The following is a 27,730-nucleotide window of genomic DNA, read 5'->3' as shown; positions in this document are numbered from 1 at the left end:
ATATTTAGTATTATTTAATAATTAACTAACCGTCATTTTTAATATTTGCATTTATATAGCATATAATATACTGAACACAGTGAGGTGCTGTTTTAAGCACTTTATTTATTATTTATAGTAACTCTCACGACAACCCTTTCCATAATGGGATGTTACTGGCCCCATTTTGAAGCCGTTGACACAGAGCTTTAGAGACACAGAGAAGTTAAGTAGCAAGTAAGTAGTGGAACCAAGATTTAAACCCAAGAATTCTGCTCCAGAGTCCATCCTTTTAAACACTGTACCACGTGAGCTCAGGAAAGAGCTCTACTGCCTTTTTTCATTTACGAGGAGAATCAAATATCTTTGTCTCTCACTGCAACCCACCCTCCCCTTTGCAAGCCAGGGAGCTAAGGACCTTCTGGCATCTTATGAAAAGCAAAGGTAGTGGAGTCAAAGAGACATTAGCTTGCTATTATCCAACTTACATCTGAATCAAATTCCCTCTCAGTGCTTGTAACTAAACTTCCCCTTCATGGGTGATCATTCTCATAGTCTCACCCTCAATGAGCCCAGGCTGTCCTTGACAGGTCAGTTCAGGTGATGCAACAGAGCAGACCAGCTTCTTGAATATGCTGGTTGCAGTGGTTTGTTTAGAAATAAAGTACTAATTTCAAACCTGGTCGTGCAATAGATATTTCGCATGTGGTGATTTTATAAGAACACCTTAAGTCAACCTCACTGAGAAGAAAGGTTTTTGGCCGAGTCTGTTTTCTCAATAACTGAAGTTCAGTCCTTGAAGGAGACCCAATTCTTTTAGGTACATCTTTTTAAAGGATAGTAAGCAGAACACTGCCTTGTTAGACAAAGTATGTGGAATATACTACAATCTTATCTTATTACTGAGGTCATTTTATAACAAAATATGCAGAATTGCAGCATATTACCAATTCTTGGATTAGAGAGACACACAGGGTATTTCAGCCCTACATTGCATGGTCTTGGGCAGTTGTGTTTTTGAGTTCCCATACCTGTCTCTTGTCACAGTTTTCTGCTGTCCTCAATGGAGCTTATCAATCGACATTCTTACTGTTCTTTCCCTAGCAGTCATCCCTCACCTTCTAACTTCCAGCTTCTAATTTGCTGTGGTTTTGAAAACCATTGATGTCACAAGCATGAATCTGTGAATGTACTAATGTAGTAGTGAATTTATGAATGTGTGTATACATATCTCTTTCTACAAAGGATTTGTGACAGCTTTTTTAAATTATGCAATGAAAAATATAATGATTTTTGAGGGAATTTGAACAAAAGGAAAATAAGAATAGACAAATAATAAAGCCAAGAGTCAGTAACATGCACAGATTGCCTTACAGTTGCTGGCACTAGGTAGCAAGTAGAGCTCTAAGCTTCCTGCAAGCAAAAGCAAGGATGGAAAGGTGATCAATTAGTTACAGGTTTACAACCACCAGAAAGTAAAAACAAGCCAGCTATATTAAAAAAATGCTACCACTCTTTTTTTTTTTTTTTTTTTTTTGCGGTACGTGGGCCTCTCACTGTTGTGGCCTCTCCCGTTGCGGAGCACAGGCTCCGGACGCACAGGCTCAGCGGCTATGGCTCACGGGCCCAGCCGCTCCGCAGCATGTGGGATCTTCCCGGACCGGGGCACGAACCCATGTCCCCTGCATCGGCAGGCGGACTCTCAACCACTGCGCCACCAGGGAAGGCCAAAAAAATGCTACCACTCTTGACATGAAGACTGAAGAGAATTTTTCTCATGGTGTTCATAATAAGGATGATGTAAGATAGAATAGATAACATCTTCAATGGTATTCTGACAGTTGCTAGTATAATACATTTCAAAAAGTGTTTCTTTTAAAAAGCCCTTAATATAAGCCAAAAGCAAATACCCAAGCAAAAAACCATGTCAAGTAAGAGTGAAAGCAATTGGACTAAGCAACTATGAGATTCTTAGGAAGGAACAGGCACAAATTTTAATATGTGAACTTTATGGTAACTACTTTCCTTGATCAAACATTGCGGGCACCTGCTTCCTGATTGATGGCCATGTTCCAGGTACATAGGTTTTATAAACATTTATACATGTTTTATGGGGAAATCTATTTCTTTTAGGTACTATCTAGTTAGAAACCATTAAATACCCCCAGGCATTAGATTTAGTTAATTCTCAATTCCAGCCTTGCTGCTATCTTCATTCTATTTAAAGGGACAAACAAGTCTTATTTGAACCCTCTTTACCATCGTCAGCTTCCAAATGTTCAATAAAAAGATAAGATTGCCAGATTTTTAAAGAAAATTTCTAAACGTGTAAATTAGCAAGGTGAATTGAATAGACATACTCTCACACACTAACTAAAAGATATTCTTTCATTTTGAATCCTTCTCTGAAGTGAATTTAATCAAAGTTTATTCAGTGATTTTCAAAGCAAATCCACCAGCCCACTTTACTTTCCATTTAGGTCCCTAACAACAGGATTTGAGGACTGTTCCTTACTTTAATTCTTTACTTGTGCAGTGCCTACTGTATGTAGAGAATGTTTGCAAGTTTGGACTCTGAACAACACAATGAATTCCCTATACCATACCACAACACAATTGCTCGGCTATCAAGTAAAGCTTTTTTATCCTGCTGAGTTCAAAGTTCAAAATTTATTTCTTAGCTTAATGCAAGGCTAGTGCAAGTGTGTTTAATATATTCATTCTAAATGCCATCAGAGGACGGTGGTGTCAACATTTTGGCTTTGTTTGGACAGCTTTTGTGCAAGTGCAAACACTGAGTGTATGAAATCTAATGAGATTAGGCGCTTACTGCAAAATTAAAGGCAGGCGACTAGACTTCAAAGATATTACCGCAGCGCAAATTCCTTACTATATTTCTTAGGCCATTTCAGCAAACTAAAGTTTGAGAATCACCTTTACCAAAAGATTTTCTTCATAGCAACCCTTTAATAGAACATTTGATATTAAATACCTCCTAAAGGGTACATGATTTTTTTTTTAGCTTTTTTTTTTAACCCTCATTAAAAAGCACTACAGTTAAGGTGGATGAAATTGAATCAAGACAAGTGAGAATTAACCAAAAGCTCTTTTACAGACCCAGAACTAAACATAACTCCTTTAAAAGCTGTGGATTTTGAGTGTGGTTTTGCTAGGTTTTGTTTTTGCAGAAATATAGAAAACAGCAAAAGAAATTTGACCCCATCACGTGATAATGAATCTTCTCATTTTTTTTCAGCATAATTTACATTTTAAAAGGGCTTACTATGTCCCATGCACTGTTCTAAGTGACTTGTATGTATTAAATTAATTCAGCCACTACCTTATGAGACCGTTAATATTATTAGTCTCAATTTACAGATTAGAAAACTGAAGCTTACTGAAATTTAACTGTGGTTTATTATGCTAAAATAATAGACCCAGGGTAGAGTAGTAGACCTATGCTGAAACACTGAGCAAGAAAGAACCTTGCATCTAATCACAAGTATTTTTAACTTCGAACAAGAGATACAAAGGGCCCTCCAAAGAAGTGACAAGAAACAAACCCCTATTACCCGAGAATCAGCGCTCCTGGGCATAAATCAGGTTATACAAAGGGGTGTGCAAACTTCCTTATGGCATTCCAGGGATAACGCGGTTAGGAAGAAGAAAAAAACCAGAGAACAGCTATAAGCCTTCTTGCTTGCAGGGGAAACGGAGGAGGAACAGAGAGACAGATGAAAGAGAGTTCTGCTGCTACCCATGTCTCCAATGTAACAAACCACCAAGCATCCAGAACTGCAATGGGAGTAAGAGGCTGGCTGCAGGAAATGAAGGCTGGGAGAAAGCAATAACTTCAGTTTCGGGACGTAACTATTAGGTTGAATCATATAAAATATTTCTTTGACCGTTTTTCATCTACTTCGGTTGCGTGGTGCAACCAAAGGTTTTGAGAGATCCAAATGGCGAGGTTTCCGATAACAGTGTATTACTCTGGATATATGTCTGTTACAGTAAGAGCTGCCTATATGGATTTATGAGTCACCTAGACATGGCAGATGACTTGAAGCCGTGTCAGACGTTGTATTTCCTAGGGTAGAAAACAAAGAGGATGGCCAGGGATACTCACAGTTTGAAGAGAGAAAGAAATCAGTAACATGTGAGGATAAATAAGAAACTCTGCCATCACTAATGTTAGGCCAGAAGTGATGAACATTTCGAAAGGTAAAATCAGAAGCAAAAACTTTGGGCACAGACAAAAGATGACGATGGTATAAGGGATTTCTGTCAAATGGCAGATTGTAAGGGCTGGGGGTATGAAGGGTGGATAGTAGGGAAATATGTAGGTATAAAATGTATACATGCATTCCATGAGCTTACTCTTAGGAGGGAGATAAATACGCTTTTTTCTTTCTTAATGAGATGACATTATAAATAAGAAAGTGTGGAGATTGCTTGGTACTTTCTTGAACACAAAAGAGACCCAGGTATTTTTTTTTTTTTTTTTTGCGGTACGTGTGCCTCTCACTGTTGTGGCCTCTCCCGTTGCAGAGCACAGGCTCCAGACACGCAGGCTCAGCGACCATGGCTCACGGGCCCAGCCGCTCCGCGGCATGTGGGATCTTCCCGGACTGGGGCACGAACCCGCGTTCCCTGCATTGGCAGGCGGACTCTCAACCACTGCGCCACCAGGGAAGCTCGACAGTGGTATTTTAAAACATAATACCAGACGCCCATTAAACTACAACTCCCAGCCCCCAGAAGGCAGAGGCAACATATCGTGTCACCTCCATGTGAAACGATCATGTTCTTACCTGGACAGGAAAACACATTCTTCACCTCTAGGCCCACCAAAACATCAAATATTTAATTATTTCACAGCTCTCTACTGCAGCTTCTCAGATGATGTTCAAATACCTCATAAGACTGAACTAGCAGCTGGGAGACATAACTGAGGAAGCAATGACCCTCCAGCCAGGAGATGAGAATAATCAAGCTCAAGATGCCAGGCCCTATAGGTGCACATCTAGTTACAGAATCCAAGGTCATTGCAAAAGGACTGTTGCATTTTAACTTGAAAAAAAAATGGATGAGTGGATTCTGCCCAGTTTGCCTGAAAACAAAGCACCTGCCCCAAATGAAGAAGTACCCCACAAAGATAAAGTTCTCTTTTTTTCCAATGAGAACAAAGAATTGTAACTCTACCATATTTTGGGTATATCTTTATAGCAACACTATATTTAAGTGTAACTGGATTACACCTAAAGATTGTTAAAGGTTAACTGTCATCAACCAGAAAACTATTATTATTCTTGTTGTTTCCCACCTTTGAGCTCCCCCAATAGCTTAGGCTGGCTGAAATGTCCAATACTGCAACCATTTCTTTCAAGAATTCCAAAGCCTTTTTAAAACCAGAGGTTATTTTTTCTTCTCATTAGCAGAAGGGAAATCCTGTCCTTTCGTCAAAACCACAGAAAAGTATTTGGTGGATCACCATGAAACACAAGAAAAAAGAATGTAACGATTTCTCATCTTCAGAAATTACTTAGCATTTTGCTTACAGTTCAACTCAGAGAGAATTCTTTGCAGAAGAGAATAGGACAAGAGGTATATTTTCTCCGATTAACAGATGGAGGGGTGGGGGGGGATGCATACCACTCGTGTGTGGTGTGTGTGTGTGTGTGTGTGTGTGGTTTAAAGGAAGTCTCACTTTCACAGGAAAACCACCCGCGGTACTAAAGATGATGACTCTGACCCACCAGGTTGGCAGCTGGGTGCCGATTCCTGGGAAACCAGTCTCTGTGGTTCACCTCACTCTCTGATAATGACAGGCCCTTGCCTTACTCTCAACCCTGAGAAAGAAAAAAGTCAACACTCTAAAAATAAGAAGAAAGAAAAGGGGAGTGAAGTTCTTGCCAATGCTAGTAACCAGGAGGTCTAGAAAGAGGCCACTGGATACCCTGCTATTTATTGCCCATTTCCACCCATAGGAAGCTGAGCTGAGAGCTTGCCAAAGGGAAAGAAAAAATGAAAATGTTCTCCATCCTTCCTGTTTACATTAATAGAACAGAGTCACGTACAGCATTCCAGCTCTATTATTTTCCCCTTCTACACAGAGCAGCTTTTTTAGGTCAAAGTTTTTAAGAAAAAAAATGTTAAATAATATCTTCAAGTTTTAAAACCCTACCTTTCCTGTATCTTATACTTTCTTCTATTACTCAATTGAATTTATAGAAATAAAAGGTTGCTTTCATCACCTTATCTAAGGGGCCATGTTTGCTTATTTTAATGAATATAAGTTAAACAATTAGAAGTTCCCCGCGTCCACTGTTCCAGAGTGAACCAGCTAGTTAATGAAACTGAGTTTACACTTTTAAAGAAACTTCTTCCCAAAGGAAAAATAAGGTCAAATTCCTAGGATAAGAAACCATAAGAAATGTAACTTTACTTTCCTCAAGCCAGGGGTTTGAGGAAAACTCAACCCAATCCCCTAAATCATTATATCTTCAAAACAAAGAAAGTAAACACTGTTACTGATGCACAATTATTTGTAGAAATTTATAAATTATAAATTAAAAATTTCTGAGTAGAAATTTTACCACATGGAAGGATTCCCCTAAAAACAAAAGAATTTGACTTGTTATAGACTGTAAAGCCTACAGAGAGATGGAGTGCTATCATGGGGGGCTTCCCAAAACTTTTTGTATATACAGTATAATTTCCCCCAGAGTCTCAGGGCTCAGCCTTGCAGCTTTTTAGTCAGGTGCTGCACAGCATCTAGATCCTTGCTTCTAGAGGCTTTCACCACCCTGTTCCCTCAGCCTGGGTAGACCTTTCCTTCCCCCTTACCACTCCCTTGGCTTCTCCAACCCCTCTTGTCACTTCCTCAGAAAATTCTCCTTTGCCTCTCAGACTATATTAAATCCCAGGCTGCCCTGCCCTCACCTCCCTCCACCCCCCGCCATTCTTTGCTCTCATGCACTCTCACTTAGGGTCCAGAGCCCTTAAAACATTTGTGATAAATTAGTTCTTTGTGTAATCATGTAGTTAATGGCTATGTAATTTTTATGTAACGCCTGCCTTCTGCTCTTAATAAGCTCCCACGCAGCAGGGGCTGTATCTTGCTTGGTTACTGCTTGAGCATAATAGAGACACTCAGTAAAGTGTTCTGAATGAGGGACTGAAGTTTTGAGCAAAATATTCATTACGATTCTATCAACTCCGTATCCTTTTCAATTTTCCGGAAGCCCTAGAGAATAGGGTTGGGAATACTTCATCAGAAATCATCCTGTCTGAAGCAATAACATGAAAAAAGGAAAGCAGGGCTTCCCTGGTGGTGCAGTGGTTGAGAGTCCGCCTGCCGCTGCAGGGAACACGGGTTCGTGCCCCGGTCCGGGAAGATCCCACATGCCGGGGAGCGGTGGGCCCGTGAGCCATGGCCGCTGAGCCTGTGCGTCCGGAGCCTGTGCTCCGCAACGGGAGAGGCCACAACAGTGAGAGGCCCGCGTACCGCAAAAAAAAAAAGAAAGAAAGAAAAAGAAAAAAGGAAAACAGTCCATGAATCTCTGACCTGTGGAAAAAAAGGATGGCCAATAAAATAAACCTTCCTGAACAGAGGGCCACTGATTGGGATGGATGATAAAGCTACAAATGCAAGTTGGGGGTGGGAGGGTCAGATTATGGAGAGTTAAATTCAGGCTTGAATGTAAACAAGCAAAAGTGTCTGCATAATAAAGTGACATGATAAAGTTGTGAGGTTTTTCCAGAGGTCAAATACAATATTGACTCAAGGGGTAGAGATTAAAGGCAGCAACCCATTAGGAAACTAAAATAGTCTAAGTTTGAGGCAAATAAGAACCTCAGTTATGGTGGCAGGTGTGGAAATGGGAAATAAAGACTGGATTATGAGAGATCATGAAAGAAAGACTGATAAGACCTGGTGAGGGAAGAGGGTGCAAAATTCCTAGAGACATCAAGCCTGGGTGCCAGGGAGTGGGGATCCAGCACACAGAGGTCTTCCCCCTGTTCTCAACTCCCCTTGAACAAATCACTTAACCTCTTCGGCCTCATCTGCTTCATCTAATTAATGAAAAGATTGGACTAGATGATCAGCAACATTTCACATTCTCTGAAATCAGTTATTCACGGAAACCAGGGGACAGCAAGGGTCCTGGGTTGGGAAACAAAAGATTTGTGTTTCACCTTAGCTACGTTGAGCCCAAGGTAAAGTGAGACAGCCAGAAAAAGATCTCCATCAGAGTTAAGAGTCAGGCGCCTCAAGTTTTAGTTGAGGTGATGGGAGTGAAGAAAGCCGCAGAGGAAGATTTTGAAGAGACAGGAGAAAGTACCCAGCTCAGACCCTCTCTAGTCCTAGGAACCTCAATCTCAGGTCACTTGTGGCCATAAGTCTCTCCCGGGGGTTAAAGGGTTCATTTCTGCTCCAGGAATGGAAAGGTCAGGACAGGTCTTCTGAGCCCACTGTACACTTGGACCTGGTTTAATTCAGACAGGTAGTCAACTGTAACCCCTAAGTAAGGTGGGGTAGGGGAAAGAGTTAAGAGCTTGCACACCCTATTGGTCCTGTAGCAAGTGGAGAATCCCTGAAGTTGTGTTGCCAATGCAAAAGGGCTCTGTGGCCTTCAGTGCTCTCCACTAAAAAGCCAGTTAGCCATTGCGCCTTCTCGCTCCTGATGCTCCTGCCTGGGACCACTTCAGAGTGACCCAGCGGCACACCCGACCGTGGGGGAACAGCGGTGCGCGCATAGCTTTCACGCAATGCCGAAGTGGCAGTTCTGGGAAGAGAATCCTGGTCCTCTGCCTTTCAATCCAATTCTCTTTTCCAGTAATCATCCCGCCTATTAAAAGCATATGTGCTACACCTTTAAAATTCCCATTGCCCTTAGCTGTGAATACGGTTTCATTGTCCGCTGCCATCCTACCAGAGAGGGAGCATTGTGCACTTTGACAACACTTGCACCCTCGAGCAGCTGAGGGCTCAGTTTCCTCCAGTGATCCGCAGGCAGGCGATCATTGCCAAGGGCATGCTTGTATATTGGTTCTCCTTGAATTGAATATAGGAATATTGTTGCTATGTGGCCCGAGCCAAACAGTCCAAGTCACCTGACATCCTCCGTCCAACATTTAGGAGTCATCAAACTTAATTTCCCCTTTGTGCAATAAAACACCAAGAGGAAGTTTTAATAGATTGTATTATGTAACGGTTCTATAAAAATAGCAGGCCAGCACTGGAGCACTTCCTTCCTGGGGCCCAGTAACCTATGCTGAAAGGATACACACTGGTTGCCCAGGCAACCATGAGAGATGACACTAGGGAAAAAAACAGCAACAAAAGGACCATTTTTTGGCTCAGTCAAATGAGGTCTGGCTTCAAGCTTGTGATACAGTGAATACAGACAGCCCAGCACAGAGAGAGGGAACCAGTTAACAATTCTACTCAGGCACCAGTAGCCTTGCAAAGCGGCCCCTGCTTTCATTTTTTCTTTTTTTTTTTTTCCCCTCTTGCTTCTTTAAAGAGGAAAAAAAAAAAGGCCTTCCCCTAGTAATTTTTTCTTTAACTTAAAAAAGCAAAATCTTTGAGTGGAGTTGAATTGTAGCAATCAGTAAACAATGATTATACTATTTTTTCTTTCTCTTCCCAGGGGCTTAAAAAATAATTTCAGTGACATGCAATTGTCTTTTCTCCTAGATCCTTGGGGATTTGATCATGAAGGAAACAACTAGTTTAGTGGCAGTAACCCTTATAAACAACCTCTAAATAAAAAAATAAATCAAGGACACTCAAGGAATAATGCATGATAAAAGTGAGAACCATTTCTGGAATCCCTCTTCACAGCAGACATCAAAGGACTGTTTTAACAGACTATAATCTCCTCTCTCCTGCTGTACTGAATTAGAACCCCTACATTTTATTAGCATCATTATCATCATTATGATTGCCTCGAAAAATGGACTGCCGTTTTAATTTCAGAAAATTGATTTTCCCAATATAATGAGACTAGTGGCAGAAGGTTCGTAAACTCCTGACATGCACCTAAACGTTTTTCCTCTTACACGGAGGAAATGGACCCTGAGGGATTTACAAACATGATTTGGAACCTCTGGAAAATAAAACCAAGGATGAATCAAATGGGATTAAGTTCAGATTTCTAATATAAAGCAACATCAATAGTTCTTTCAAAATGATTCTTCAAATCAGTGCTCATAAATATGTAATGCACTTTTTATCCAAAAGACCTGTTTAAATCCTCATATAGTAAATGATTTATTTCAAGATTAGGCACTCAGCACAAAGCAGGCACCCTCTGATCAAGTGGGAATAAAAATCTGTGAAAGCGAGTGGTAAAGCATTATGTAAATGTAAACGGCTGTGATGATGATTATCCTGTGAACTGGTATGTTTGAAGGAAGAAAACCAAAAAAAAACAAAAAACAAAAAAAAACACAGCTATGTATTCTTCAGAAAAATATTCACTATCTGTCCTTTCTTTTCAGGCTCTGTTCCTACCTCTTGCTGCCTTTCGTCCATTAATTCAAATCCTTGCAGCACCTTTTAATCATCTGCCTATTGGCAATTAACTAATTTTAAGACTGTCTCTACAAACCAAAGGGAAATGGAGATTTAGAAATTATTCACTTATTTTTATCAATGTATGTTGCCAAACTGGAGATTTTTGTCTCCGAAGGGTAGGATTTGAGGCAAAATTCCAATCCTTCCCCATAAAGTTGGTTGAATCATCTCTATTTACTACATCTGGGCTCTCCTCAGGATGGATTTAGAGACAGATTAATCTTTAAACATCAGATGCTGTTGAAACACAAAACAGCCTTTATTATCAAAGTTGCAAACTTCAGGCTTAAGTCTTTTAAGACCCGAGACCCTGTATCTTTGGAGAAAACATATGCAGAATGCATGTGCCTTAAGTTACTTAGCCTTATTTTCCTTTTGTGCTAAGGGTTTTGAAATCAACAGGATTAAGTTGCAGATAGTTGGGTTTTATCCAGATCTTTATTTCTGACTCTAAAAAAGGATTGAAGAAGGCTTTGATGAAATGGACATAGAGTTAGCATTCAATAGGGGCTCAACTCCAGGGGAGAAGCCTGACTTCGAGGAAACAGAACAGTATATGTTGCTTGATTTTCTGGTCCGTGATTTCAATTCACTGATGCTTAAGCACATGGCACAAAATAAAGTGTACAGGAGTTATAAATCTTGGTATATGCCATTAAATCCATAAATCCTTTTCAGTTATTGAAGAAATACTAAATAACATGAAGCTAGGATAAGTATTTCCCAAGCTTCAGGTTTTCAATTTAGCGTCTCCTCTGATTGCTTCCTGAATGGACTACGTCAACATGAATAATGATATTAATCATACGGCCATTCCTTTCAGAGGTTAGAGAATCCACAGTACTCTACGTGTATTTATCTAGGAGGAAAAGTACATCATAAAGTATGAGATAAAGCGCTAGTGTTCATTGAAGCTTGCTATACGCAAGGCTGTTCTGCCTTGTAGGAGTTTACAGTGTAGATTTGGGTTTGGCACATAAACTTATACAAAGATAACTTCCACTACTAGGCACTCGGTAAGCCCTAAAGAAGTACTACAGCTAACAAATGCCAGAGGAGCTTTTCGGGTAACAGAGATCTCTGTGGGCTGGACGGACCAGGGAAGGCTGAGAAAAAGATAGAATCTAAGCAAATAAAGAGTAGTGAGAATGGGAAAGGACAATATACTAACAAAGGGGCCCAGATACTAAGACTCATGGCATACTCACAGCACTATGGGGAGACAGAAGGTGTGGAGGTGAAAATACAGGCCTTGAGGGAAAGGCAGGAAATAGCATTAGTTGAGTTTATAGGAAAGAAAACGTAGACCATTCACCATGTAATACTGAGCTCCAAGGAAACTGAGAAATCATTTTCATGTAATTTGGGGCAAGAGTCTTAACCTGTGCTTGCCTCAGTTTCCTTGTCTAGAAGACGGAGTTAATAACAGTCATAATGACACTATCTTATAATGCATTAAACAAATATTGGTTGTCATCTTACCCAGGCCCCTCAGCTTACATTTTCATTTCATTTCATATACCATTTCTGTGTTGATTTAATCAGTCTCAACGTGCCATGTCTACGCAGTGAGGCTAGTACCCCCGAATCCAGCCCACAACGTGTCCTCTTTAAAAGGAATTGAAGGCAGTAAATTCTCCCCACTGGCCGGGAGGAGAGAAGAGGCCCTGAGAGAACAAGGATCCAGTTTCCCAAAAAGATCACACCATTTACCCACTGAGGTTCTGATCCAAGGGTGGCCATGGGAGAAAAGCATCATGGCGTCAGATCAGAGGGAACGCCCACCAGCACCTCGTCTCCCCGCGGCCAGCCAGCTCTCTGACTTACAGTTTGAGGTTGCTGATCAAATAGACCAAAGGCAGTGGATGCCTGGAACACAGACTCCCGCGTCTCGGGCTCCTCCAATGGCTCTGACAGCAGTAAAGTTACTCATTTTCCAACCTTGGCACCCTGTCAAGGGCCCCCAACAAGAGAGGAGACGCCCCTTTGCCCATTTCTTTCAGAGCATCTTGATTTTTTAGTAATGCCTCTCTCATCCCTGGAGCACATCAAGCCACAGACTCATGGAACCGCTTCCTTGCAACCCACTTCTTTTTGTTTACTTAAAGATTGTTTTCGTGACTTTTAAAAAGCCATGCTTGCATCTGGGATTTGTAATTCTAAGTCAGAGAAAGACAGTTGTTATGTATTGTTTAAAATTTGTTTAATAAAAAGGAATTTCTTTGAAAACATCAGGCCAAGCTTATGATGTAAATTTACTGTCTGTAAATTTACAGTGTAGTGACAGAAACTATAACACAGTATGTTAATTGATCAGTGTTGTAAGAAACATTCACTACAGCAATGAAAGAGTATATGGTGTTTTGTTTAAAAGATATTAACTCAAGATGAGAAATAAGATGTTTTTCTTTGGGGTAATTTTCCCTTTTATGGTTTTTTTTTTCTTTTTGTCCATCTATATTTGCTAACTTTTCCATAACAAATATAAATGTCTTACATAATTAGAAAAGAAAAAGCAAATAAGATGTTGATAATACGACTTCAGACTACCCAGCAGGTGATCTTCAACTGAAAATTAGAAATTAATCCTGGCCTTTGGCAACGGTTCTTTAGAAAAGGAAGTGACATTTCAAAGGAGCACTTCTCTTGATGCACCGAGTCCGCAGTCTAGATTTCCATATGGCTCAAGCAAAAAGACAGCAGGAGACAGTAAGGTCTTTCAGAGACCTCACCTTGGTTCTGCATTACGTAAATGCTACCTAAGACTTTCTTTTTTCTTAATTTATTTGGTTGTACCAGGTCTTAGTTGAAGCACGCAGGCTCCTTGTTGTGGCATGCGAACTCAGTTGCAGCATGCACGTGGGATCTAGTTCCCTGACCAGGGATCGAACCTGGGCCGCCTGCATTGGGAACGTGGAGTCTTAACCACTGCGCCACCAGGGAAGTCATTCTACCTAAGACTTTTCGTCATATAAAAGCAAATCCTGGGACTTAAAACCTAAAATGCTCCCTAGCATTGGGGAGAAACCACTTGGCATAGTCCTCTATTCAGTGAAACATGTACTGAGGATCTATGCTGATCATTGTAGGGAAAGGAGGGCAGAAAACACAGCCCTCATTCTGAAACCAAGGAGGCTATGTCATAGAAGGGCAGATAAAACATGAACTGTACCATGAGAAAATGGCCCCATGACACAAGGTAAGACCATGATTAGTGCCATTCCCAGATGACTCTGGGCCTCGTTCTTCTGAGCACTTGGTGGGATTGTTCCTCCCTGCCTCTTTGAAGTTAGCTGGGGCATGAGATTTGCTTTGGCTATTGAAATGCATATCACTTCTGAGCAGCAGCTCTAAGAACTAATGCACAGCTCACTCCATCCCCTTCCTCTTGCCACATTGACTGTGCTATTCCAGTTAGTGACAGTTCCAGCAATATGAACATTCAAGGTCCCTGAATATGAACATTGTAGAGCAGAGTTCCTGCCAGCCTGATATGGACACGGAGTGTGAGCAAGAAATAAAATTTTGTGGTTTTAAAACACTAAGATTGGGCTTCCCTGGTGGCGCAGTGGTTAAGAATCTCCCTGCCGATGCAGGGGACATGGGTTTGAGCCCTGGTCTGGGAAGATCCCACATTACGTGGAGCATCGAAGCCCATGCGCCACAACTACTGAGCCTGCGTTCTAGAGCCCGTGCTCTAGAGCTCGCGAGCCACAAGTACTGAGCCCTCGTGCCACAACTACTGAGCCCTCGTGCCACAACTACTGAAGCCCGCATGCCTAGAGCCCGGCTCCGCAACAAGAGAGGCCACCGCAATAAGAAACCTGTGCACTGCAGCGAAGAGTAGCCCCCACTCGCCGCAAGTAGAGAAAGCCTGTGCGTAGCAACAAAGACGCAACTCAGCCAAAAATAAATAAATTTTTTTAAAAAAAACAAAAGACACTAAGATTTGGGTTTGGTTTTTCCGGTAAAATAACCTCACTCATCCTGATTAATGCACAGTTAATTGTCACACCAATTCTGTTAGTTACTCTTATTATCTCCATGTTACAACTTTAGGAACTGAGCCATAAAGAAAAGAAGTTTCCCCATGGGAGGTCAAATGGGGATAGTTCCGAACCATAACCCATTTCGTATTTAAGGAAACTGAGTCTTATATATTAAATGGCCTGCCAAAGGTCATATAAGTAAATAAGTAAAAGGGTCATAGTCAAACCGGTTCTCTTCTCAGTGCCTCACAGTAAGTGGTAATGGCCAAATGATTGGTTTAACAAGAGGTGGCCTAAGTAAGAAAGAACTCTAGACCTCAGAAATACGGCAGCTTTAGAAAAGAACTAGGATCTGAACTGGAGTCAGAATGGTCAAGTTTATTAAGCTGTGAACAGGCAGGAGAAACAGCGTCACACCCAGGTAGAGATGTAGGGAGACCACTTGGCAACACTGGATCCAGGTCCCGATATAGGGGTGGTGGTAGAGGATTCTGAAAAGGCAATCTGGAGACAGATTATATAAATCCTTCAATGCCGTCCTTAGGAGTTTTGACCTATTTGCTGGCAACCGGGAGACACTGGATGACTTAAGGGAAGTGGTGGTTCAGTATATTAATTTACCAGTTAACCATTCAAGTGATACGTTTGAAGGGCCTGAATAGCATTTTAGCTTTTGCAATAGAGAGGAGAAGATCAATCTAATATACTTCATGGAGGAGGAATCCCAGGACAAGGCTAGTTGACTGATTAGAGGAGAGGCAGATGGGAATGAGTATGTAAATATCTGTGTTGAGTGGAATGCTGCTTTATAATTGCACCCATAGGGAATTTACTTAAATATCTAAGGCTATAAATTTACCAGATTCATCTATTTCACTAGCAGCTCAGACCTAGGAATTCTAGAAAAACAGACTGTAGGCATGGGTTTTCACGAAAGATTGGCTTGCCACTTACTACTTGTGTGACGTGGGAAACTTGGTTAAAGTTTTACAGATCTCAGTTACTGCATCTTTAAAATAGACGTAGTAAGACCACCTCAAGGGATTAAATACACAAGTACATATAAGGACCCTGCAAGGTTCCTGGTTCATAGCAGGCAACCAATAAACATCAGTTTCTTTCATTAGCATTCCAAACTAGATGGAGGTCCATTCTATTATCCAACATTGTTTAATACTCCCTAAGAACCCACAATGTGGATTTTATAAACCTTGACTCAGCTAAACTACTTTGCAAAATTCTACTCATTTTTCTTAACTTATTTTTTTTCTAAAATCTCTTACTATTAACTTACTATGACTATTTATACTTTAAAAATTGAAAAGTTTAGACATCATGGTAAAGTTGCTCCTTGACAACTTGGTGACATAGAAAGAACTGAATTAAGAACTACAAAAGGTCATTAAGCCTTTCTCCAGTTTAGAGGATATTCCACAACAGACATTGACCATCCTGAGCAGAATGAGGACCTAGGAGAAGAGGCTAGAAGTCCTACAGCTTCCTTCAGCCACACATTCAAGACTAACAATACGGGGCTTCCCTGGTGGCGCAGTGGTTGAGAGTCCACCTGCCGATGCAGGGCACGTGGGTTCCTGCCCCGGTCCGGGAAGATACCACATGCCGCGGAATGGCTGGGCCCATGAGCCATGGCCACTGAGCCTGCGCGTACGGGAGCCTGTGCTCCGCGATGGGAGAGGCCACAACAGTGAGAGGCCCGCGTTCCACAAAAAAAAAAAAAAAAAAGACTAACAATACTTCACTGTGAAAGATCAATCTCTCTCTAATATTTATGATAACCTATTACTGCCACCTCTTTCCCCAACCCTGATGCACATTAAGTTGGGCAGAGAAATGTTTAAGAGTGGTGGTCACACCATAGCAAAGGCGGCTAATACTCTGATCCACTACCATATTATCACACACAAAACCTCTTTCCAAGGAAGTGGTGTCTGGGGAAGACAGCCTTTCAACAGGAGAGACATACCTCCTGGAACATACTAAAACTCCTGTGCTAGAGAGTGAGTTCAGGCTTACATGTACTGAACATTAAGTAAATATACATTGTAAATATCTTGTTTTCCTATGCATTTTATTATTTCTCATAATAACATCAATAAATAACGGCTATCCATGTTTTAGACACTATTTTTAGCACTTACAAAGTAAACATACTTTTAAATTCTTTGGTATTGTAGGAAGGATTTCCAGAAATTATGCTGACACTAGCACTGTATGTTGCTCTGTTGTATCAAGTATAACTTTCTCAAAGCCTTGAGAAGTTCTCAGTTTCTAAGGCTACAGCATAAAAGAGCGCCAAGAAATATTACAAGCTTAATTCATTTTTGAGCCATCAGTTGACATGGAGGTAAATAATTTTGCTAACACAATAATTTACAATAATTAAATAAGTTTATAATAATTTTATAACACAAATTCCCTGGCCAAATAAAATAAAATAAATAAATACCTCAAATACATTTCCATGCCTGAAGTTAAAAAGGCAACCAACCGCTATGGTGCATGCACCCAGAGATTCACTCACTGTGTGCATCTTACATCTTAGAACTGAGCTGCAATCTTGGTGCTGAGCTGCAATCTTAGTGCTGAGCTGCAATCTTAGAGCTGAGCTGCAATCTTGGTGGTGAGCTGCAATCTTAGAGCTGAGCTGCAATCTTAGTGCTGAGCTGCACTCTTGGTGCTGAGCTGCACTCTTGGTGCTGAGCTGCAGTCTTAGAGCTGAGCTGCAGTCTTAGTGCTGAGCTGCAATCTTGGTGCTGAGCTGCAATCTTGGTGCTGAGCTGCAGTCTTAGTGCTGAGCTGCAGTCTTAGTGCTGAGCTGCACTCTTGGTGCTGAGCTGCAATCTTAGTGCTGAGCTGCAATCTTAGAGCTGAGCTGCAATCTTGGTGGTGAGCTGCAGTCTTAGAGCTGAGCTGCAATCTTGGTGGTGAGCTGCAGTCTTAGAGCTGAGCTGCAATCTTGATGCTGAGCTGCAGTCTTAGAGCTGAGCTGCAGTCTTGGTGCTAAGCTGCAGTCTTAGAGCTGAGCTGCAATCTTAGAGATGAGCTGCAATCTTGGTGCTGAGTTGCAATCTTGGTGCTGAGCTGCACTCTTGGTGCTGAGCTGCAATCTTGGTGCTGAGCTGCAATCTTGGTGCTGAGCTGCAGTCTTAGAGCTGAGCTGCAATCTTGGTGCTGAGCTGCAGTCTTGGTGCTGAGCTGCAGTCTTAGAGCTGAGCTGCACTCTTGGTGCTGAGCTGCAATCTTGGTGCTGAGCTGCAGTCTTAGTGCTGAGCTGCACTCTTGGTGCTGAGCTGCAGTCTTAGAGCTGAGCTGCAGTCTTAGTGCTGAGCTGCACTCTTGGTGCTGAGCTGCAGTCTTAGTGCTGAGCTGCACTCTTGGTGCTGAGCTGCAGTCTTAGAGCTGAGCTGCAGTCTTAGTGCTGAGCTGCAGTCTTAGTGCTGAGCTGCACTCTTGGTGCTGAGCTGCAATCTTAGAGCTGAGCTGCAATCTTAGAGCTGAGCTGCAATCTTGGTGCTGAGCTGCACTCTTGGTGCTGAGCTGCAATCTTAGAGCTGAGCTGCAATCTTGGTGCTGAGCTGCACTCTTGGTGCTGAGCTGCAATCTTAGAGCTGAGCTGCAATCTTGGTGCTGAGCTGCAATCTTAGAGCTGAGCTGCAATCTTAGAGCTGAGCTGCAACCTTGGTGCTGAGCTGCAATCTCATCTTTCCTCAGCACAACAACGTTTTCTTCCCTAGACCCCGACGTGTTGAAGAATAAAGAATCAGGTCACCATTTTCTCTGAATACCAAAATTTCACAGCCTAGCCACTCTTGTTCACTGTGGTCCAAAGCACAGTTAGAAATATGCAGCAAATTTTATCAGCATTTCACTCAGACATGAGTCTCCTCACTACTTAAAAGAATGAAACTGTCTTAACCTGGAATTCACATGACAGGAAAAACAAAACAGTTCTGAATAGCCAAGCGAGTTATCCAATATCCTTATTTAAAAACAACAGCAACAACAGCAATAGTTAGGGAATCTAGTTAATGCGGGTAAGAGCATATTCTTTAAATTGTAAGATTCTTTTGCATAAACCAATTGCAGTTTAATGAGGTTTCCCTGTAGTTCATTTTCAGTGAGTTTATTATAAAAGAACATCTGCACTATTCCTACTTTTTAAGAATCCAATCGTTCTTATCTCTATCATGTTAGTTGTTTGTTATCATAAGTTTACCACTTTTTTATTAAAGATAATTGCAAAAGAATTATTTCTTGAGAAAGGGAATAGGAAAAAATTAAATCCCAGGAGGAAAAGAGATTCTATCTGACTAACAGCATTATTATTAATAAAGCATGCAACGAGGAAACCAGAAAATATCTTGTTAATTAGAACTGCTCTCGAGTAAGAATTTTCCAAAGGATGTCATAGGCCTCAGTCATGACTGGTTCTTAAATTATATATGTTTACATGCACTGTGGTATTTTTTTAAAGTTTACCAATAACCCAAAAAGCTCTGGGCGCATATACAAAAAATAATTTTTTAAATACCACAATTAAATTAGATTCTGTGGTTAGAAAAAGAAAATCTAAACCTTAAACTACCCCATAAAAGAGGAGGAAAGAAAAAATAACCCCACTGGAGAGTCACAGAATGCCAAACCAAAACTAGATACTTTTGTCCCATGCCCCAAATGTCCAAAAACTTGGGATGAAAACAACCACAACCAGCCCTCATGCCACCTTCTATGCCCAGCCACACTGCTGGCATACAAACCCCGCATGTGATGTTCCAGTGATAACCATATGTATACATCTGGTCAACTGCTTTCCAAACATAGGAATGACCTATAGACTTTATTCCATCTTCTCTGAGGAGAGAGGCAACATCCAGCTCTGAAACCACAAACCACACCCTAGCCACTTCCTAGCCTCAAACCCGCTGGCCAGCAAAACTTTTGGGAAATGGGCCAAACAGCTATGGAAACCGTACAACTTCAATGTTCTCTTCTGGTCCAGTCATTTACCAGAACTGTAACCCAGTAGCAAAACGCACTGGTTTGAGTCTCAGCATTTTTTGCTTTCCGTCTTCCACCCTCTGGTAGAGATGCTAAAGAGCAATCAAATCTCCAAGAGGCTGCCAGCCAGATAACAACACTGTCCCTCAGATAGTCCAGAGATAACGGGGGCTTCTGGAAACAACAAAGGACATAAGCACACAGGATCCTACAAGAACAGGCTACAGCTACAGCAGGACGTGAAACATCTTCGAGAGGAGATCACACCGTGGCACTGGATATCGAAGGAATAGAATACATGCATTCTAAATGCCTAGAGTCCTTTCAAATATCAGATCAAGGTGTGACAGGTCATCAGAGTTCCCTGGGGCTGAGGATACAGGAAAGCAGAGTGAAGAAATCTGGTAGTGGACAGCCTTCTTACATCTACCTTTCCAAAGTATAAGACAAAAATTGCTACATGATTTGTCCTTGATTTGCATCGTAATCAACACAATCCTGTAAATAAAGCTCTGGCACCACCTCTGGCTTAGGTAGGTGGTCAATAAATGATATCAACTTGATTTATTCATTTCACAACTCTGACAGCACCTACTACCTACCGGGCAGTCTGTTGATCACCATGATTACAGAGACTAAAATACCTATTTCTTACTTTCAGGGATCTCCTCAGCTCTGTGATGCTAAAGGTCTTCCAGAGCAAAACCAGAAACTGGAGAAGGGCTGTAGACTATGTAACTATTCTACCAACAGAGAGCTCACCATCCCACAACTTGAATCCTCAACAATTCCAAAGAGAGTATGAAAATGGCCAAACTCCAAGATTCCACGAAATTCAGTATGAAGATGCTACTAAACAGAACAAAGGAGGAATCATCCCAGCACCGTCTGACGGTGGTGCATCTCAGCGTGCAAAAACCATGTCTTTGTTGATTAACACTCCTGATAGTGGACTACAAATATTTCCTTTCATACTTCATGGCACTATACAAATTCAGAAGCAGGAGGGTCCTAGAAATTTAAGTTCTCATTTTAGAAATGAGACTCAAAGAAGTAAACACCCAACCTCAAGTACCTGTTAAGCAAGTGCAAACAAAGGAGAGCAAGGGAGGGAGATAGGAAGGGAAACAAATAGTATTTGCTGAGGGCTGACTGTTTTGCCAGACGTTGTTATATTATAAATATCTACTGCTCACAACCAAATACCACGAAGTAGGTAGGTATTCGTATCTCTATTTTACAGATGAGGAAACTGAAGCTCAGATAGGTTAAGAAACATGCCCAAAGCCACACAGCCAACAAACAGGGAAGCGTGTTCATTCAAAAACTCATGGCGCTGTCACAGGCCCCCTTGATCACGGCTGCTCTTTTTACAACTGCCTCTTTGGAGTAGAAATCAGCTTATCATCCTTGGTAAACTCCCAGCTGCAGCTGACCCTGAATCTTGAGGACTGGTGTGATGTAAAAAAAGGAAAAACCATTCACTAAAGTTTAGTGATCTTTCCTCATCTAGAAAAGTTGATGTTGTTCGGATAACTGTCTCCCCTATAGGCTATCCTTCACAAGGTGTTCTATCTAGGTCTAATTTTCATCTTCACGGTCAACCTTGATATTCACCACGTGCAAGTATTTAGCTTCTAAACCACAAAATTATCAATCTCTAGCACGTTATTGTTCTTCAGCTGCCAGAAATCTCTTCAGAGGCCTTATCAGAAGTGGTGGTAATCCTTCAAAATGCCACCTGGCATCTTTTCCAAACTGTTCTGCAACGTTGTCTCAAGCAACATCCTCTCAAGCCACATCCTCCATGAAGACCTCCAGGAGGTAAGGTCAATACTTTACTGAAAGTCTTCACTACACATGTGGAACTAGCTACAGATGAGGGGCTGTAATATATTTAAGAGGTCACTGTAAGTGCAGAAAGGAAATAGCTGCGTATTCTACTCCCAAGACAAAGTCTGTTTATAGGAATTATTGATTAAAACTATTAAAACAACTTGGGTATCACAGAGTACCTTCCTTTCAGTGATAACAGTCACCAATAAAATTGGCGGTTAAAAGCTATCTTAAAATACGTCCCATGTTTAGATTTGAAAACACTTTAAGCAGAGCAGGAAATGTTGAATTGTTCTTAGGGGCGTTAAAAAGAAAAACCAATAAGAGGGTCGCATAGAGAGATTTCTTACCTTAACTGCCATAAATGAGACTGCATCTCAAAATCTTTTTTTTTTTAATTTACCAAATTGCAGGGAGAATGGAGAAACTATGACTCTGTTGTCCAGATTCTTAAACAACCTGTGCTGCAGTCATCAATGAATTGTTTAAGCCTCCACTTCCTTTGGTCTGGGTGTTGTTGGGTTGGGAGGGGAAGGAAAAGAGAAAGGGAGCACATCGAAAACAGATGTGGAAATAAATATTTATCAACACAAAATCTTGGCAAACCTTGATCTTTATGTTGCGCTTGCACTGTATCTTCCAAGTTCCCTAGTTCCCCCAATCCCCAAAGCATTTATAGCCAGAAAGGAAGGTCAAAACCTTTTATAGGTTTTCCACAGTGCGAGGGAAGCTTCTTTGGCGAATTCTGGATGCCTCTCCCTTAATCTAATATTAATAAATATTTTTGACCCAAGGAATTCCTGCCAGAGAATGAGAGGAATAAAAGGTTCATTTAGCTGGGTTGTCCTGTCCTTGGACTTCCAGGCAGAATAAACAGCACCTTGTGACAAAGGCGGACCACACGCTGGCAGAGCTCCAGGCAGACACTGGGGGATGCAGTCTGTTTATCAGGCAGCACATTGTCTTAACCAGGATGTGGTCGGCCTTTGTAACAAGAAGTATGCAAATGAGTTTCCCAGGGCCCCAGCACCCTGCCCCCCCCCACACCACCACCACCCAACCCCCCATCCACTTGTTCCTTCAGTAGACACAAGCCAACGGTGGCCGTCCTGAGAACAGAAGACAGAGCCACAGAAAGACAGGGGAAGAGGAAGCGGCCAGAATTAACCAGATTAGCCCAATGGCACTTTTCAAGAAACACACCGCAAAGAATGCACCTCCAAACCACCCTGCTTCCAAAAAAACAAAAATAAATTTTAAAACAGGATTGCGTGTTTTTTAAGGTTCAGGAACTAAAAGCATTCTGAAGCTGGCTGATTTATTCCCGGGGCAGGGGAATGCAGTGTGGCTTTAAAATGCTCCATTTTCTCGCAGGAAAACTGCATCACCAGACTCTTCGCAAAACAGCTGCAAGGGCATCCCTCTCACCTTCAGTGGCCTCGTATAGAAAATGGTGCTGAGAAGAGTACCTGTGATATTTGGTTGCTGGGAGGATTAAAGGAGGTAATTAAAGGGAAACAACTTTTAGCACAACGCCCAGCACCTAATCTGGGCTCAGAAAATGTTGCCACGTTTTATATTATGCACATTGTTGAACCATGTATCATAACAGCACAAAGAGTGAGAGGAAAGTACCAAAGGAGAACAGGGGTGGGGAAGGCAATCCTGGAAAGGGAAACAGTACTCCGCCTTCTGGTTTAGAGAGTTTAATGAGTTACTAGCGGGGATAGACTCTGGATCCAGACAGGCCTGGTTTCACATATCCTTGGGAAAATTCCCTAACCCTATCTGAGTCTCAGTTTCTTGACCTGTAGTACGAGCACAACACTTCCTTCACGGGGTTAAACACGTGAAAGTGCCTAGCGCTGCACCAGGCCAGTAGGAGCCACTCCACTGTGGTGATTATTTGCTTGTTTTAGTGACACAACGCTATGGTTGGGTTCAGATTCACACTCCGTAGCTGTGTGATATCCAGCAAATGGTTTAACCTCTCTGGGCCTCAACCTCCTCATCAGTAAGCCAGGGAGGATAATAATACCTACCTCACCAGGTTTGCAGTGAGGATTCAATAAACTGCAAGGCCCTTAGACTAGCTCCTGGCACGAAATGAAGGCTGGCCATTCTTGGTGGTGATCGTAGGCTAAGTTATTACTTGACATGTACAGTTAATCTCATTTTACTGCTAAATTCATCGAGGCATGGGATGGCTACTTGGCATACCTGTGATCGAGCTGTCATTTCTGGCCATTAGAATTGCACCAGGTATCTTGGCAAACTTTCACATAATCCTAAACACTGACATTAATTATGCCTCATTATTTCAAAATGGTTTCTTCAAAGCAGGCAAATATCCTGATGGTTGGCCACACTGTCTTTACGTCCCTAAAATCCCCTTTCATCTTCTAAAACATCTCTCTCTTAGCCAGGGTCAAGGAATAGGAAAGCAATATCAAAATCATTTTGGAAAAAGAGTCCAGTCTTACAGACTTCTGTTTTGCAGTATGTTTTATACTGGAAAGCGTTTCATCTTGCTACCTCCCCGTTTCTACAGGAACGATGCCAGATACCTTTGTAAGCAAATGTAGATGACCCAACAAACACACGAATGAAGGTATTTCAGAATTTTCTAATGCATTTTAATAAAAGAAGATGTCCCACGTATATGCTTTCCTAGCCCCCCTTTGATGCCTGGAATATAAAACTTATCAGGCTTTATTGTGGTTTTTCTTTCACTTGCCTATCTTTCCAACTACTGAGTATTCAAGAGGAGTGTGTCTGCCTCATTGGGATCTTTTAACTCCTGAGACTGCATAGCAGTGCAGAGTCTTTGCCGAGGTTCAAATCCCAACTTTATCATTTAATAGCCATGTGACCTTGGATAAGTCACTGAAATTCTCTGTGTCTCAGTGCTTTCAACTATAAAGAGAGGATAACAAGAGTACCTCATGAGATTATAAGGATGATTAAAGACCTAATATTCGGAAAGGGCTCAGAACAGGACTAGACTGAAGGATCATAATAGATGCCATATTATTTTGCTGATATTATTAGTATTATTACTAGTGATAACTGACAGACATATTCCTACTCTCATGCAGCTTACATCTCACTGCTTGAGACCAATAAAGAAATATATCAAAAGAGTAATCAGGTAGTAAATGTACGGTAAAGAACATAAAAAGGGGAGTGTGATAAAATATCTTTGGAAGACTACTTAGATTGGATGGTCAGAAGACACTCTAACGACGTGACAACTGAAAGCAAGACCAGGGAGGAGCCAGCCTTAAGAAGTCTTGGAGAAAGAGCATTCCACAGATGGGGAAAACTAGCCCCAGAGCCATAGGCAGGAAGGAGCTTGTCTAGTTCCAGAGCAGAAGAATGTCAGTGTGGTTTGGCTGGAGTGTGATCAGCGAGGAGGAAAGGGGCAGGAGATGATGCTGCAGAGGTAGGTGTTGGCTAGAGAACAGAGCCCGTGTAGAATCAGGGAGAGAATCGGAATTTTATTTCAAGTGTAAAGAGATGTCTTTGTTGAGTCTTGCAGACTCACATGATCTCATTCATATTTTTAAATAATCACTCTGGCTGCTCTGTAGATTAGAATCAGGAAGATAAATTTGGAGGCTCTTGCTTCAGACCCAAACAAAACAAACAAAAAAGAAGGTAGCTTATATTAGGATGGTAGTGGTGCAGACAGCCTAGATGGTGTTGGGATAGGTTTGGAAGATAAAATCAACAGGATGTGCTAATGGTTCAGCAACACAGGTCATTGAGGTAAATATACTTATTAAAGGAAAAAGATGTTCAGGTTACACGGTACTTTTCTTTAAAACTCTGCTTTAGATTTATCTCTGACTTAAAGCACAACGCAACTCAGAGAGTCAAAATTTCTAAAATGGACATTAAAAAGGGATAAGCCTATAAAAGCATTCTAATAAGTACGAGGAAAGCTGTAAACACCAGGGCTAGCAGCCCTCTTCCCCCGCCATGACCTACAGAAAGCTGCAGGCCTCTAGGAAAACCCCCCTCACTGCCTAGTGCCATGTCAACGTGACATGGGAAAATTGGCAACATGACTGATTGAGCGGGGGATGGTGGGCGGGGCTGGGCCCAGCAGCCTAGGATGGTGGTGTTTTCTCGATGTCTGCATATAGCTCGCAAGGACCAAGATGTTCCTATGTCCCCTAGTAGGGGACCCAGAAGAGCTAGACAGGCCAGTGGAGCAACAGAGATGGAACAACAGAGATGGAGCATCAGAAAAAGTAGAGGCCACGGAATACGAAAATTTCTCACCCGAATGCCAGCACCCCCAAAAGCCCAGAGAGGACCAGTCCTACCTCATCAGACCCTTGCAACACAGACCAATAAGGATACGGAGAATGGTGACGGATCCTGCCACGTTCCATAAAACAGCCTCTTACACCAAGATGCCGCCTTGAGGAGACGCAGGGAGAGGCGAGGGGCATCCGGAAAACCTGCGCATTTACCCAAAAGAGCATGAGTAAGCAAGGGGCCTGGGATACCATTAATTAACAAAGTTCTGGTTTCCTTCCTTTCTAGCAGGGTAAATGGCCTATGAAGAAAATTAGCTCAGGTGTGGAAAATAAAGGAGCTATGGTTTTCTTTGCTCATCTAATTTATAATTTTTGCATTCGTAATACCATCATAAATGTTGGTCACAGTATCAGTACTAGGTAAGATTAAATTCAATCAAACATGTTAAGCAAAACAAAGAGAAAACTTTATGATAAAGAATACAATCGACAATGAGAGTATAGTTTAGATGCACAAAATAGTTATTTTAAATTCATATAGAGACCATGAAAAATGCAAAGAAAAATAGACCAAAATATAAGATTAGGGGACTTTAAATCACAATTTTAGTCCACGGAAACTCAATTAGAGAAAAAATAATTAAGCATGTTGGATGTCAATTAGATAACTGATGAACATGAACATAATAGATATATAGAAATTACTATCCTAATTTTTTAAAAATACATCTGCTTTACAAGAATTTATGGGACATTTATAAAATTCTGACCATAAATCAAACCAAAAAGAAATAGAAATAGCACAGAATACATAATCTGACAGTGACCTCCAGTGATATTAAACTATAAATAAAGAGGAGGAAAAGGAGAAAAAGAAAAGAAGGACAGGAAGAAGAAAAAAATTAGATCTCATAGAAATTAAGAAATTTACTTTGAATCAACACTTGGGTCAAAGAAAAAAACAAAACTAAAATTTCGAAATATCTACAAAATAATAATGAAATACATTACATACTAAAACATATGTAACAACCTAAAACTCTTAGGGTTTAAACCACAGTCATAAACACATTGTTAAATAAGAAAGAATGAAAATAAATTGAGCGTTCAAGTCAATACACTAGAAAAAGAACAACAAAATAAAATTAAGGAAGTGTAAAAAGGATGAAAAAAGTGAATTAGGGAAATTAAATTGGTTAATTTTACAATACTAAAAAATAAGAGTACTAGTGATAAATAAATCTAATAACTGATTCCTTGAAATAATTAATGAAATAACAAACCATTAGCTGGCCTAACCCAGAAAAAAAGAAAGTTAACAAAATTAGAAAGAAGAAGAAATAGGCACAAATATGGAGAAATTTGAAACAATCATAAGAGACACTCAGACGAACGAATATGTGTTTATTCATACTTTTGGAGTTGGTCTAAGACACTTCTCATATACTGCATTTCTTTTTGGTGTTCCTATTATCAATGTCAAAAAATGTCATAGCAAGGCAAAAGAATTTTTACATTATTAAATCAAGAAAAACTTCAAGGTTGTTTAAATAAAACTTTTGTGGATTTTTGGTTTCTGCTGTTATCAGCGGCAATTTTTTTTTCTCAGAGCATCTCTCCCTGACTGGACTGATTACTTCATGGTCATAACAATGATTGGGTTACATTTCTTAAGTGATTTTATCCTAAATATAGAATTCTCTGATGGGGCTAAATCTTAGCATCAGCAGGAAATGATATGCTAAGTATATTCTCAGCCTCCAACCATCCCCAAAACTACCGGTCAAATAAATTCCACCAATTTACTCTAATTAAAGCTAAAAAGTGTCGTGTGTGCTTTAAACGTCAGTCAATTTTGAGGTAATTATACCTGAAAGCAGGAATCCATCAGGGTCTCTTTTTTTAGAATTAAATTCAGATGGGAAGTAAAGGAGTCAAGGGATGTTTGCACATAATTAGTTCCATTCCTATCTTCCTCGGCTGTTTATTGACAGTACAAGAATTGGTGCATTTTTGGAAAGATATATAAAGGGTTTTTTTTCTCATCTCCA

At 41.0% G+C, this 27,730-nt stretch overlaps 1 long non-coding RNA gene across 1 annotated transcript in view; it reads right to left on the bottom strand.

Moving 5' to 3' along the window:
- The window catches only part of LOC132519503 (uncharacterized), a 238,710-nt gene extending 221,637 nt beyond the window's left edge, over nt 1–17,073 (bottom strand). The window contains exon 1 of the long non-coding RNA XR_009540178.1: nt 17,021–17,073. This is a non-coding gene — a long non-coding RNA (uncharacterized LOC132519503). The remainder of the gene's footprint in view (nt 1–17,020) is intronic.
- Between the last annotated feature and the right edge of the window lie 10,657 nt (nt 17,074–27,730).

Source organism: Lagenorhynchus albirostris, chromosome 4, assembly GCF_949774975.1.
Source record: "Lagenorhynchus albirostris chromosome 4, mLagAlb1.1, whole genome shotgun sequence".
Taxonomy (NCBI): Eukaryota; Metazoa; Chordata; class Mammalia; order Artiodactyla; family Delphinidae; genus Lagenorhynchus; species Lagenorhynchus albirostris.
Note: the sequence above shows the minus strand (reverse complement) of the source record. Positions and strands in the feature narration are given on the sequence as shown.